Consider the following 15,589-nt stretch of genomic DNA (forward strand, 5'->3'; position numbering starts at 1 on the left):
CCCATGCAGCTGTGGTACGACTTTCATGTGAACTGTTTGGCTGTCGTCTTTGAGGTTCGCTGTGTTTACCAGAGCCCTTATGTGTGGATGTCATACATACGTGTGGACATATAGTGGCTGGGTAGACATAGAAATGACATGTGTGGGACGGTATGTATGCCGAAGTGGACTGCCTGCCTCTGCCTCTGTCCCCCAAAAGAAAGTTTGTTTGTCAAAGTTATTGCTGTTATTATCTCAGCGATAACTACTCCATAACAATGCATTATTCATTATATACACACACACGCCCATGCTTTCTTCCTTTCATTACAGATGGAGATGTAAAAAGTCTGAATTCATGTTTTGTTAGTTCTCTCCGCAAGACGACAAGCAAATCACTTTTAAAATACTTGTTTTCTCAATGTAGCTCGGATCAATTGTTGCTTAGCTTTGCCAACATTGTAGCTGCTCAATCAACCCTAAAAATTGCCCGGCGCAATTACACGTCTACTCACGTTGATTCCCATCTGTCCATTGACTTTCTATGTAATCTCGTGGCGCGAAAATTTGCGTTGTGTTCGGTGTGAAAACATGAATTTCTATTTTCTTCTGTTTTGTCAAGCACTTGGTATATTGGTTGCTGTTGGGATGTAAAGAGAATTTAGACAAATATAACCAAAACATTTTTTACAAAATAGAATTACCTACCCTAGCTTTAAGTTTTTTTTTCACATGAAGAGCAAACAGACTCATATAATTGAGGAGAGATACATAGTTGACCTAATCTCAAACCTCAAAACCAAATTAATTTAACCCAAGGCCCCTTCCTCCCTTCACTTCCTTAAAATGGATCGCTTTAAAATAAATAAAAACATTTATCATTTTTAATTTTTAAATGCAAATTTATTCAGAACAACTGTCATTCTTCAAAGTGAATTCAGAATTCACTTATCGATGACGTCAAAGCATGTATATTTTCAAATGGTTGCCGCAGTTGATGTTGAAGAGCATGACTTTGATCCAATACATGGCTTTGGAGTGGCCCTCAGTCTAGTTGAAACTAGGATTATCATCCTGAGGGGCATCATCCTGAGGGCCGGCATCAAATGAACCAGCTGTTTGGCCAGCTGATCCTGCTGATCTTGGGAGTTGCCAATTACCCTGATGTATGGAGAGAAGATTCAGCAGCAGAACATAATATTGTGAGAGGAGAAAAAGTTATTGTAGTAGTGTTTGTGTAGTATTATGATAGATGAATGATATCACATTTACAATAACATAAAGGTTAGTTTCACTTTAATAGTTATTGTAACACAAGTAGATAAGTAGTTGCAAAAAATAACAATGGTAGAAGAATAGGTCCTTACCCATTAGAAAAATCGCGTACTAAATAAAACAGACAAGAGAAAAACACAATTAGCAGAACTCTTTTCTTTGTATCACAAAAAAACAGTAACCGTATCACAATAACATTTGTGTTTGTAGCACCAAGTAATAAATTAATTATGAACACACAGTATAGGAGAGGGTTATAGACATTCATTGTGCTCATTTCTCGTAAGTAATGCACATTATTTTTAAAACCATGTATCCAGATAATTATACATTCAATTGAGATTTAAAATGTGCCGTTACTGAACACGCAGCTTTGTCATCCTGCTTCATAACAAATTGTAATGCCCATCTCTATGTGAATGATACACGTCTTTATTGCTTTGCAAACACTGCACACTCAGCCACTGAAATCATATAACAAACCTTTGAGAAATGTCTAGATGCTCTTTTTAATTTGAAATTAGTCGTGAATGCAAACAAGACTTCATATTTGCTATTCTCTAGAGCCGGAGATATTGTGGACAGTAGTTTGCATATTGCAACTCTGATTGGATATAGTATTGACATTTTTAACGAAAAGAGCCAAACTTGATATGATGAGTAATTACACAAGTGCAATTTCTGGTACAACATGTCAAAAATGTGAAAAATAAAAAAATTAAAATTGTGATTGCTTACGGTTGTGAACATGTCCTCCGTTAATGTGGTTACCATAACCTTCTCCGGGTTCAGCCATGAGGACGACCAGCGACAACACGAGGAAGAGCGCGATGCACTTCATCTTGAAAAACAAGTACAAAACATACCACAAAGGCCAAAGTTAATAACTTAAAAGAAATTAAACCTTAAAAAGAAAGGTTATCACACAAGCTTTGAAACACACAGTTTCCGCAGATGTGTAACAACTGTCTTGCTCATGTTAGTAAATGCAGAATACATATTTAGTCCTTACCTTTGTTTTGATTCAAAAGTCAAGAGGATGCTGTCAAAGAGAGCTTAAGTTGGCAGTGAAGTGTGAATATCTGTGTTGGTACAGTTCATCCATGACTCTTTTATAGCAATGGATGATTTCCATTACTCATCGTTTGTCCAGTATTTGGCAATCAAGAAAGGTAAACCAGACGCGGTCTCATTTTGTAATGCAGTGGTGAAATGCTGATTTGTTATCTTACCCACAAAACTGAAATCATTCCACACAGGGCCTCCTATTTTCATAATGTTTTTAATATATTTATTTTAGTTTAACACAGTTTTAAGTGTTCTTTTTCTTCAGCTTCAGTTTCCCTACACCCTAAATCCAAAGTTTTGTAAACTGTGAAAGACTTGAGGCAAAGTTACAGCATGCAGTGAAGTGGACAGGTATGTGCTGGTGCCCAAAAAACAATTGGATGTTAGTTATTGTAGTGTGACCCGTTAATTTGAGATCCCAACCAAATTTGCGGGAATGCGGCATACACCTCTTTCAGGCCCCGTTTAGTGCGCACACAGCGGTTAAAATGAGCCCTCAGGTCTAATTAATAACAAATGCCCTAATGTGCTGTTATTGAACATACAGCTCTGTCTTCCTGCTTTATGGTAAACTCACTGTATGTCTGTCTGTCAGTGTAATAAATTGTTATTAACTTCATGTGTGCTTTTCTAGATATGTTGTGTCACAATATTTGCTTTCAAAGGCCCTATCTTACATCGAGCGCAAAGCGGCGCATAGAGCAGATTAACTCATGCTAATTTAGACCGACGCAGTGGTCATTTTCACGCCTTATGCCCACGTTGTGTAAGTAGCAATTGTACTTGTGCCATCTGTGCACCCATGGCCGTGTTGGTCTTAAAATGAGGTGTGGTCAGTTGCATTGCTGCAGCACTGGTATCTTTAGGCAACAGAAAGCGATTGCGCCATTGATCAACAACAACCTGGTCTGGAGTCAATGGTGCACTCTTGTTTTTTCTAACAGAATGTGTCATGATGAGTCCATGAGTGCTGTTTGAGCTCAGTGGATCCACTCCTCACCCAACTGTGTGTGAAAACGTAGATGCAGGCTCCTTCAAAGTTTGCAGGCCCTCTCCCCCTAAATGGTTGCATTTTGAGACTGATGCAGCCTCTAGGCTTCTGCTTTCTGTCCGAACCCCCTGTGAATGGCATCGGAAAGCAATACAGTTGTCATCTAAACCTGCTATTACTGCACAGCTGCAGATAAAGATCAGGCTAGTATAAGTATCAAACTATTTGTAGAATTAGAGTTCAGTGGTGGCTGCGTACAATTGTTTCATTTGATTCAAAGATTTCCATTAACTCCAGAGCGTTAAATCCAAACGTCAAAACTTTAAAAAAAGGATGAACTGATCGCTTCTCAAATGTAGAATCAGCCATTGTTTTAACATTGCGCCAGGTGCAGGCACAAAATATGGAATACGGAAATCAATATATTATTGGTAATGGTTTAGGCCAGGGGTCTTCAACATTTTTCAGGCCAAGGACCCCCAAACTGATAGAGATAAAGCAGGGACCCCCGACTATATTGTATAAAATTGTGTTTTACAATAAACTGGGCCTAGTGGCATGAATACCTATTTATTGTGCATTCAATACTAAGCTATTCAAATAATACACAGGTTCATATATTTATGTTTTTATTTCAAACATGTGCAAGGTACAGTGAGTAGGGGGGCCGTATCACTGCCATGCATAAACACACCTGTTATCATGCATACAATACTGAACTATTAAAATAATGGACAGATTCATGTTTAGAAAAAATAAATACAAAATAAATAAATTTAAAAAATTGTCTAATCAACCAAAAATTCCGCGGACCCCCTGCAGTACCTCCGCAGACCCTTAAACTTAATCCTGCAGTATGAATTGGTTTTGATACAGGATTCAAAAAGACAAACCAGCGTAAGCTTGCTAGCCACTTTGAGTTCCGCATGCCAAAGTAAATTTAGCATTTCTCAGAAAACTGGTGAGTACGCTTGTAACTGACCGCTGCCGCTCTCTGACTGCTGTCTGCTGGGTTTTAAGGGTGCTGATGCCACTCAGTGGCTATTGAATAATGACCCTGAGAGACCCAGCTTTAGCCTAATCCCTACTTGAAAGCTATCCTTCCTCTAACTCAATCCCCTCGCACACCCTCGCTGGAGACAGACGAGTGCCACATAACACACACATACACACACACACAAAAATGCATACACACCTGGATTAATGCAGTCATACTTGAGTGACTGTTTCAACAAAATACTGGAACTGAAAAATGAGACATGTTTCAAGGAAAGCAGGATATAACATTTAAAACAGGGATTTTAAGGCTTCCAGTGGAATTGATTTGAGGACAAGCACTCTTACAGGATGACATTCATATACTTCTATAATTTTTACTTTTTGAAATTCCGAGTCAAGGAGTTGGTTGACTTACCCTAATTGACCAACTGCCAACTTCTAGTAAGGTGTTTTCTTTGTTGAGTTAGCCCATACTGTCAGGATCCCTGTCAGACCCTACACCTCCCATGGCCACACAGCTGCAGCCACTCCAGCTGATCACCTCCTGCAGCCTGACACACCAGACTCAGGTCCCAATAACGATACCCCTGGCAATATATAAACTCTGGTCCTGCAGTCTGGGGTTGTCAGGTCGTACCGTCTTTCACCCGATTCAACCCCGTTGCATCTTCTCCCTCGAGCGCTTGCCTCCGGTGTCCGTCGGTCCGGGAATCCCCCGTGCCCTCTGTGTTTACGGACTACTCACCGCCGCTCTGCCCTCCGTTGTGTTAGCGGACTACACACGCCGTCAAGCTGCCAGCTCTCCAGTGTCGAGCCACGGGACATCTCGCCGTCAAGCTACCAGCCCTCCGGTGTCGAGCCACGGGACATCACACCATCGAGCTACCAGCCCTCCGGTGTCGAGCCACGGGACTCACACCGTCGATCTGCCTACTCTCTGGTGTCGAGCCACGGGACATCACACCATCGAGCTACCAGCCCTCCGGTGTCGAGCCACGGGACTCACACCGTCGATCTGCCTACTCTCTGGTGTCGGACCTCGGGCTCCACACCTTCACACACCTTCACAATAAAACCTGTTTTACCATACTCTGTCTCCTGTGGTCTTGCGTTTGGGTCCTATCCGTGAAATCCCGTGACACATACATCATATCATATTTTAGTTGTTGTTTTATTACGTTTTTTTACTTATTTATTATACCTCTAACATGTGCTTACTTATTTATTATACTTTTTTGTTTTGTTCATCTTGTTTTTCTACTTATGTCTCTTATTTGTTCGTTTGCACTATCCACTCTGCTGCTGTAATCCTGCAAACGACCCCGCTATGGGATTTATAAAGGATTACCTTTTCATTTCAACATCAGCATTTATCGGATGAACATCAGCATTTTAACAGCATATGTTCTGAGGAAGCTATCAACAGATCTGCAACAATTGATCTAATGTTAAGTTGAAACCAGGTCACATTTTCCTAAAAAAATAGTGACTTTTTTTGTTCAAAAACCCTAGGTCGACTTGGTTTATTCCACACCAAACAGAGAGCACATCTCATCCTGCTTGTCGAAGGGCTTTCCAAACACATCCAGACAATATACATATATGTACACAAAGAAAGAACGGACTATTTCTAAACCAGTAGATATGAAAATGAACCCAAACTGACTTGATTTAGATGTCTTGTCTGGATTCATAACATCATCCGGAGGCGCTCTGTGATTTTCATGGAGATGTATTCACTGTATCTAGCAAGCCACACTTTGGCTGGTTTACTACAGCTGTATGATCCCAAAATAAACAATTTAGCTGGGATTTAATTGCAATAAAGGGATAAAAACGATGCCGAAATAATAAAGATGCAGATTTGTAAAAAGTCTGAATTCATGTTTTGTTAGTTCTCTCCGCAAGACGACAAGCAAATAACTTTTAAAATACTTGTTTTCTCAATGTAGCTCGGATCAATTGTTGCTTAGCTTTGCCAACATTCTAGCTGCTCAATCAACCCTCAAAATAACGTCATATAAGCGTAAATACGGCAGTGTCATTATTGTTTATACCATGTGAATTATGCACGTACATATAATATTTTTTTCCTCCATAGCCGATTGGCTTTCGCAACACAACAACATGCAAAATTTGCCTCATTCGGGTCATCTGTGGCGCCCGGCGCAATTACACGTCTACTCATGTTGATTCCCATCTGTCCATTGACTTTCTATGTAATCTCGTGGCGCGAAACTTTGCGTCGCGTTCGGTGTGAAAACATTAATTTCTATTTTCTTCTGTTTTATCAGAACATTTGGTATATTGGTTGCTGTTTGGATGTAAAGAGAATTAAGACAAATATATATACCAAAACATTTTTTACAAAATAGAATTACCTACCCTAGCTTTAAGTTTTTTTTCACATGAAGAGCAAACAGACTCATATAATTGAGGAGAGATACATAGTTGACCTAATCTCAAACCTCAAAACCAAATTAATTTAACCCAAGGCCCCTTCCTCCCTTCACTTCCTTAAAATGGATCATTCTTTAAAATAAATAAACAGTTTATCATTTTTAATTTTTAAATGCAAATTTATTCAGAACAACTGTCATTCTTCAAAGTGAATTCAGAATTCACTTATCGATGACGTCAAAGCATGTATATTTTCAAATGGTTGCCGCAGTTGATAGATACTTTTCTTTCTTATGTTGAAGAGCAGGCAGCATGCCTTTGATCCAATACATGGCTTTGGAGTGGCCCTCTCAGTCTAGTTGAAACTAGGGTTACCATCCTGAGGGTCGGCATCAAATGAACGTTTGGCCAGCTGTTCCTGCTGATCCTGCTGATCTTGCTGATCTTGGGCCTTGCCAAAGAACCTGATGTATGGAGAGAAGATTCAGCAGCAGAACATAATATTGTGAGAGGAGAAAAAGTTATTGTAGTAGTGTTTGTATTAGTATTATGATAGATGAATGATATCACATTTACAATAACATAAAGGTTAGTTTCACTTTAATAGTTATTGTAACACAAGTAGATAAGTAGTTGCAAAAAATAACAATGGTAGAAGCATAGGTCCTTACCCATGAGCAACATGTTTATCTAAATAAAACAGACAAGAGAAAAACACAATTAGCAGAACTCTTTTCTTTGTATCACAAAAAAAACAGTAACCGTATCACAATAACATTTGTGTTTGTAGCACAAAGTAATACATTAATTATGAATACATGGTATAGTAGAGGGAACGCAAACAAGACTTCATATTTGCTATTCTCTAGAGCCGGAGATATTGTGGACAGTAGTTTGTATATTACAACTCTGATTGTATATAGTATTGACAGGGTTTCAGAGTAAAAATATCTTGGTATTTGAACATTTACGTTTCATAGACAAACATTAAACATTAAACATTTTTAATATATTTATTTTAGTTTAACACAGTTTTAACAAGTTCTTCAAGTGGTGACAAAGTGGTTTGACTTGAGATTCATCATCCATCTGCGGGGAGACTATGTGAACTGAACAAACCTTACTGTAAATGTTATCTGCTGTTATAATATTGCCGTTGTTGTAGTGCACACAGGGTCCAATAAATAGCACACACGAACAAATCAGCTTTATGAGTCTGGATACCACTTCCTAAATGAACTTTAGGAATAATGTTGCTTAAATGAAGGCTTGGATTTCTAGATTTGCCGCTGTTTTGGTATTCGACCATTTTTAAAAAAAGGAAACTAAAGATGCAGACAGGGGTCAAGGGTCAAATCATGATAGAAAGTCTTAAACATCTAATATTTGGTATTGTTAATTGTTAATTTTTCTATTTACTATCCCACCATAAAATCTCTTGCAACATTAGCCAACCTAAACAGATGTCTTTGTATCGCTGCGTCAGAATGTACAGATGCACATCTACGTTAGATTATTTAATTAAACCGCAGTTATTGACAAAATAAAATCACCATTTGATGAAACAAGCCATAATGTCACACATATTGTGGCATCAAACATTTGTGGTACTTAAAAGTGGCTTAAAGTGTCTGTGACTGTGGACTTCATGACTAAATGTATTTGAGGAAACCATTCTAGGGAAATGGTCAACATTCTCACCGTTTTGCTAACAATGCTGCAACATAACACGCTAGCTGGACAGTGGGAAGTGTGCAGATCTTATCAGATGTTAAGTCACAGTGACAGTGCAATAACATGTATCAGCCATCAACACATTGATGCTGATTAACAGTTTGACACACAACGGCCGAAAGTGCGCAAGAGACACCCATGGGAACTTCGTGTAAGTTCAGTCGCACCCACAGTATACTTACTTTAGATCAAGCCAGAAAAGGTTTACAGCCAAACCAAGGGAGAAAATCCCAAAGTTTAATTTGCTGGCAGACATCAGCACATCATGCGATAAGTCGAACACGTTTAATTTCCAACAACGTAGTCATACACTGTTGCGATCTTACTGGTTAACTTTAAAGAATGAGGCCCATAGTTTCAGTTGGAAAAATGGTTTCACTTTTTTATTTAAAGTAAATTATTATTTAGTTAATAGTCTTTGCACTATTTGTGGATTATGTATCTTCTTTCAGGGGCCTCTAGAAAGATATAGTGGGGGGGGGGGGGGGGGATGTCTACCTGAGCAGAGAATGAAGTCACTCTCCCTCTGTGTGTGATATTTTCCAAGCTTCTTGCATAGGCGTAGTGCCCACCCGACAGTCCCCCCCACTGTTGCCAACTTAGCAACTTAGTTGCTAGATTCAGCAACTTTTCAGGCTAACAGCACCTAGCAACAAATTTAGCAACTTATGAAAATATATTTGGCACTTTTAGCAACTTTTTTAAAGTGACTCAAATGCTAAAATGCACGCAGGCATTGCCCTCTAAATGACACAAAAAAGATTTTTTCCGTCACACACACAGCCACACCCACAACACACGTGCCTGGCTGCAAAAGTGCATTGTGGGTGACGTCAACAGCATGTGCTCAGCTCGTGCACAGGAGGGGGCAGCAGCCGAGTGAGCCGAGCCGAGTCAGCCGACAGCCCGACACTGACACGCAGCAAATCATTGTTGGCTGACTGCAGCAGCAGCAGTATGTCTCAGTCAAAATTGTACAGCCTAAAATTGTGTAGTCTACGTAATTACGCAATGACGTCATCACGTAATGACGCCGTTTTACGTTATTACGTAACGACGTCATCACGTAATGATGTCACAACGTCATTTAGCAACTTTTAGCAACTAATCGACCTGCCTCTAGCAACTTCCCCGGAAAAATAGTTGGCAACAGTGGTCCCCCCCTTCATGATTTCCTTTTGCTGTCGTTTGCACTGTTAGCACCGCCAGCTCAGTCGCTGCCATGTTGAGAGCAGTTAGAGGCAATGGAAATGCTCACAATCAAGTACTTAGCACCTGTAAGAAAGAAGAAGAGTTTATCAGAAGCTGTTTTGTCTTTACACAACCTATTTTCGGATCCTGAACTTTACTTTGTTACCTCATTGTTTTCTTTGCATTTTACATTAATTCCACGCAGTTTAAGTTTTTAATTTCCTTGCTTTTGCCTCCATATTGTGTATTTTCACATATGAGGACACCCTGTCGTGGGTTACTTTCTGTAGTCTAAAGTTGTTGCAATTCAATTTGTGTGAATGCTGAAGAGTTCCATTGTCCATTGTTTGAGAGTGAGAGTCAAAAGGCAAACACAACCAAGTGAGCAGTGTGAGATCTATAGATGATGTTAATCTCTATGCCAAGTGGGTCAGATGTACAGGTCGCTTTATATGGAGTTATGTTACAGTCCAAGTTTTCTAATTCGTGTCCCACAATCAGTAGATCTAATGTCGACCAGAAACCGAAGCCAGTCCACAGATTTCGTCATCGGTTAATTTCCTCTTTTTCAAGCCATGTCTGTGTGATTACATTCTAGATAATTCAGTGTAATAATACAAAGAAGCCCAGACTGAGATTATTAGTGGTGCTTTTATTCTTTATTTCAACATAATGATTGAATTTTCAAACATGAGAGATGAGGTAATCCAGAAATTATAATATTTACATCTTTTTAAATTCATTTTAGTTTTAGAGTTCAGCTGTGTCGGTACACCTCTTAAAAATTATGTATTTGACAAGGTTTGATAATGTCAGTTTTGGTTTAAAAAGAAAAAAAAATACGGTAGTGGATTCTGACAAGATGATGTAGTTTACTGTTCACCAAAAGATATATATAATATTATACAATACAAAGTCTTGTCTTTCCGTGGGTCTGCTAGTGGTTGAACATTTGACTTTCAATTCCCTAATTCCATCTAATAAAAATGCCCCTTCAAGACAAAATCACTGACCTCAGGTCAGGGTAGATCTAGGGGCAGAACCAGGGCTGTTCTTTTACTGGACTGGAAAAAGATTTGAGGTCCAAAACACCAGCAGAAGCGTTGGTGCATGAGCAACAACTCCTTTTTGTTGCCCCAGTATCAAAGTGTTGCCCCAGAGCATAACTCTCAGAAAGTGAAGTTTTGATACAATTCAGACTTTTCTCTGATTGTGGTGTGTGCAAGTTCTCAGGAAGTAAAAAATTAAACACGCTTGATTTATTGGCGCACCCTTTATAAGTTGTCTGGACTTTATTGCATTAAATGACCATCGGCACTTCATTGTTGAACACATATATGCAACTGGTAGTTAATAAACGTCTGTGTTTTAATGGGAATAAGGGAAAAGGAGGAATTCCTGCCTTCTACTGTGCAGTACTGTCACTTCTCAGTTAATCTATGCATTCTTGAGAGTAGCCCTTGTTTGTTTACACTAAGCCTTCTCGTGCTGTGTCATCATGACTATGTGCTGTATATGATACGCATCCTGATTTCAGAGCTACACTGGAGTTCAGTTCTTTTCAGATCATACAGCAGTAGATTGTGAAATATACACAGTTTCCAAGATAATAACATCATGTGTGGGTTAGGAAAAAAAAGCATATTAGTTGTACATTGTGTTAAATAATTAGAATTGGTGGGGATTGTTATGCACTGCTGCCTCACAGCAAGGACATCCTGAGTTTGAACTGCGACTTTTATTGCTCGATGTTCACATGGGTTTCCTCTGGATGCTGTGGTTTTCTCGCAGGTATTTTCCTGCCGCTGCCCTTGATCAAGGCACTGGCCTCAGATTTAGTCCCCGGGCAGCCACAACATAGCGAGCGATAAATTCCCTTACTCATTATTTGTGTAGTGTTTTGCAATACAGGAAGCTCACTGGAAGTGTCAAACTGGAAGTGTCAAACAGAAAATGTCACATTTTTTTCTCATTATATGTTCACCTCTTTAATAATTTAGCTAATAATGTGTTTCAGCTGTACATCTTAAATTGTATTTTTGGATATTGAAATTCAACTAGTATGTTGAGGTACTGTCCAATTCATTAAATCTTTCAAGTTATTCTGTTTGAAGGCGAGGCTGCTATAAATCATCACATTAATTAAGAACATTTATTTATTCTCCCCAGCTTTATGTTGCGTTGACACCAAACGCGATGTGAATCTTCGCGTATTGTTACTCGCGGGAGTTTGATTGCGGGAGTCATTAGTGTTTATTTGCATCATTTGCTTCATTCGCGATAGACGCACCGGAGCGAAGGAGTGGCTTATCTCCATGGAAACCGTTATCAACAAAGCCATTTATTTCCGCCATCAACCATGGAACAAATACCCACTATTGCTGTATTGTACATATTGTGGAAGTCCCAAATATCCCGGGAAACTATAGCCGTCTTGTCTGGGTCCATAACATCATCCGGAGGCGCTCTGTGAATTTCATGGAGCTTTATTCACTGTATCTAGCAAACCACACTTCGGCTGGTTTACGACAGCTGTATCAACCCAAAATAAACAATTTAGCTGGGATTTAATTGCAATAAAGGGATAAAAACGATGCCAAAATAATAATGATGCAGATTTGTAAAAAGTCTGAATTCATGTTTTGTTAGTTCTCTCCGCAAGACGACAAGCAAATAACTTTTAAAATACTTGTTTTCTCAATGTAGCTCGGATCAATTGTTGCTTAGCTTTGCCAACATTGTAGCTGCTCAATCAACCCTCAAAATAACGTCATATAGGCGTAAATACGGCAGTGTCATTATTGTTTATACCATGTGAATTATGCACGTACATATAATATTTTTTTCCTCCATAGCCGATTGGCTTTCGCAACACAACAACATGCAAAATTTGCCTCATTCGGGTCATCTGTGGCACCCGGCGCAATTACACGTCTACTCATGTTGATTCCCATCTGTCCATTGACTTTCTATGTAATCTCGTGGTGCAAAAATTTGCGTTGTGTTCGGTGTGAAAACATGAATTTCTATTTTCTTCTGTTTTGTCAAGCACTTGGTATATTGGTTGCTGTTGGGATGTAAAGAGAATTTAGACAAATATAACCAAAACATGTTTTACAAAATAGAATTACCTACCCTAGCTTTAAGTTTTTTTTTCACATGAAGAGCAAACAGACTCATATAATTGAGGAGAGATACATAGTTGACCTAATCTCAAACCTCAAAACCAAATTAATTTAACCCAAGGCCCCTTCCTCCCTTCACTTCCTTAAAATGGATCGCTTTAAAATAAATAAAAACATTTATCATTTTTAATTTTTAAATGCAAATTTATTCAGAACAACTGTCATTCTTCAAAGTGAATTCAGATTTCACTTATCGATGACGTCAAAGCATGTATATTTTCAAATGGTTGCCGCAGTTGATGTTGAAGAGCATGACTTTGATCCAATACATGGCTTTGGAGTGGCCCTCAGTCTAGTTGAAACTAGGGTTATCATCCTGAGGGTCGGCATCAAATGAACGTTTGGCCAGCTGTTCCTGCTGATCTTGGGCCTTGCCAATTACCCTGATGTATGGAGAGAAGATTCAGCAGCAGAACATAATATTGTGTGAGGAGAAAAAGTTATTGTAGTAGTGTTTGTGTTAGTATTATGATAGATGAATGATATCACATTTACAATAACATAAAGGTTAGTTTCACTTTAATAGTTATTGTAACACAAGTAGATAAGTAGTTGCAAAAAATAACAATGGTAGAAGAATAGGTCCTTACCCATTAGAAAAATCGCGTACTAAATAAAACAGACAAGAGAAAAACACAATTAGCAGAACTCTTTTCTTTGTATCACAAAAAACAGTAACCGTATCACAACATTTGTGTTTGTAGCACCAAGTAATAAATAAATTATGAACACACAGTATAGTAGAGGGTTATAGACATTCATTGTGCTCATTTCTCGTAAGTAATGCACATTATTTTCAAAACCATGTATCCAGATAATTATACATTCAATTGAGATTTAAAATGTGCTGTTACTGAACACGCAGCTTTGTCATCCTGCTTCATAACAAATTGTAATGCCCATCTCTATGCGAATGATACACGTCTTTATTGCTTTGCAAACACTACACACTCAGCCACTGAAATCATATAACAAACCTTTGAGAAATGTCTAGATGCTCTTTTTAATTTGAAATTAGTCGTGAATGCAAACAAGACTTCATATTTGCTATTCTCTAGAGCCGGAGATATTGTGGACAGTAGTTTGCATATTACAACTCTGATTGGATATAGTATTGACATTTTTAACGAAAAGAGCCAAACTTGATATGATGAGTAATTACACAAGTGCAATTTCTGGTACAACATGTCAAAAATGTGAAAAATAAAAAAATTAAAATTGTGATTGCTTACGGTTGTGAACAAGTCCTCCGTTAATGTGGTTACCATAACCTTCTCCGGGTTCAGCCATGAGGACGACCAGCGACAACACGAGGAAGAGCGCGATGCACTTCATCTTGAAAAACAAGTACAAAACATACCACAAAGGCCAAAGTTAATAACTTAAAACAAATTAAACCTTAAAAAGAAAGGTCATCACACAAGCTTTGAAACACACAGTTTCCGCAGATGTGTAACAACTGTCTTGCTCATGTTAGTAAATGCAGAATACATATTTAGTCCTTACCTTTGTTTTGATTCAAAAGTCAAGAGGATGCTGTCAAAGAGAGCTTAAGTTGGCAGTGAAGTGTGAATATCTGTGTTGGTACAGTTCATCCATGACTCTTTTATAGCAATGGATGATTTCCATTACTCATCGTTTGTCCAGTATTTGGCAATCAAGAAAGGTAAACCAGATGCGGTCTCAATCTATTTTGTAATGCAGTGGTGAAATGCTGATTTGTTATCTTACCCACAAAACTGAAATCATTCCACACAGGGCCTCCTATTTTCATAATGTTTTTAATATATTTACTTTAGTTTAACACTGTTTTAAGTGTTCTTTTTCTTCAGCTTCAGTTTCCCTACACCCTAAATCCAAAGTTTTGTAAACTGTGAAAGACTTGAGGCAAAGATACAGCATGCAGTGAAGTGGACAGGTATGTGCTGGTGCCCAAAAAACAATTGGATGTTAGTTATTGTAGTGTGATCCGTTAATTTGAGATCCCAACCAAATTTGCGGGAATGCGGCATACACCTCTTTCAGGCCCCGTTTAGTGCGCACACAGCGGTTAAAATGAGCCCTCGGGTCTAATTAATAACAAATGCCCTAATGTGCTGTTATTGAACATACAGCTCTGTCTTCCTGCTTTATGGTAAACTCACTGTATGTCTGTCTGTCAGTGTAATAAATTGTTATTAACTTCATGTGTGCTTTTCTAGATATGTTGTGTCACAATATTTGCTTTCAAAGGCCCTATCTTACATCGAGCGCAAAGCGGCGCATAGAGCAGAGTAACTCATGCTAATTTAGACCGACGCAGTGGTCATTTTCACGCCTTATGCCCACGTTGTGTAAGTAGCAAATGTACTTGTGCCATCTGTGCACCCATGGCCGTGTTGGTCTTAAAATGAGGTGTGGTCAGTTGCATTGCTGCAGCACTGGTATCTTTAGGAACAGAAAGCGATTGTGCCATTGATCAACAAAGACCTGGTCTGGAGTCAATGGTGCACTCTTGTTTTTTCTAACAGAATGTGTCATGATGAGTCCATGAGTGCTGTTTGAGCTCAGTGGATCCACTCCTCATCCAACTGTGTGTGAAAACGTAGATGCAGGCTCCTTCAAAGTTTGCAGGCCCTCTCCCCCTAAATGGTTGCATTTTGAGACTGATGCAGCCTCTAGGCTTCTGCTTTCTGTCCGAACCCCCTGTGAATGGCATCGCAAAGCAATACAGTTGTCATCTAAACCTGCTATTACTGCACAGCTGCAGATAAAGATCAGGCTAGTA

The 15,589-nt window shown here is 38.9% G+C and overlaps 1 protein-coding gene and 3 long non-coding RNA genes across 4 annotated transcripts in view; 2 read left to right on the top strand and 2 right to left on the bottom strand.

Annotated features, from left to right (window-relative positions):
• Positions 1-15,589, top strand: part of LOC142942102 (exostosin-1) — a 341,430-nt gene that overhangs the window by 182,279 nt on the left and 143,562 nt on the right. The window lies entirely within an intron of this gene.
• Positions 1-15,589, top strand: part of LOC142942110 (uncharacterized) — a 31,129-nt gene that overhangs the window by 4,107 nt on the left and 11,433 nt on the right. The window lies entirely within an intron of this gene.
• LOC142942108 (uncharacterized) lies at positions 868-2,133 on the bottom strand. Its single transcript, XR_012951558.1, has 3 exons — positions 1,993-2,133; positions 1,347-1,365; positions 868-1,140 (listed from the first exon to the last, which is right to left on the bottom strand). It is a non-coding gene; the product is annotated as an uncharacterized LOC142942108 (long non-coding RNA).
• On the bottom strand, positions 12,957-15,128 carry LOC142942106 (uncharacterized). The gene is made up of 3 exons (XR_012951556.1): positions 14,055-15,128; positions 13,413-13,431; positions 12,957-13,205 (listed from the first exon to the last, which is right to left on the bottom strand). It is a non-coding gene; the product is annotated as an uncharacterized LOC142942106 (long non-coding RNA).

The sequence above is a fragment of the Anarhichas minor genome, unplaced genomic scaffold (genome assembly GCF_050575085.1).
Source record: "Anarhichas minor isolate MPS153535 unplaced genomic scaffold, ASM5057508v1 ptg000136l, whole genome shotgun sequence".
In the NCBI taxonomy this organism is placed as follows: Eukaryota; Metazoa; Chordata; class Actinopteri; order Perciformes; family Anarhichadidae; genus Anarhichas; species Anarhichas minor.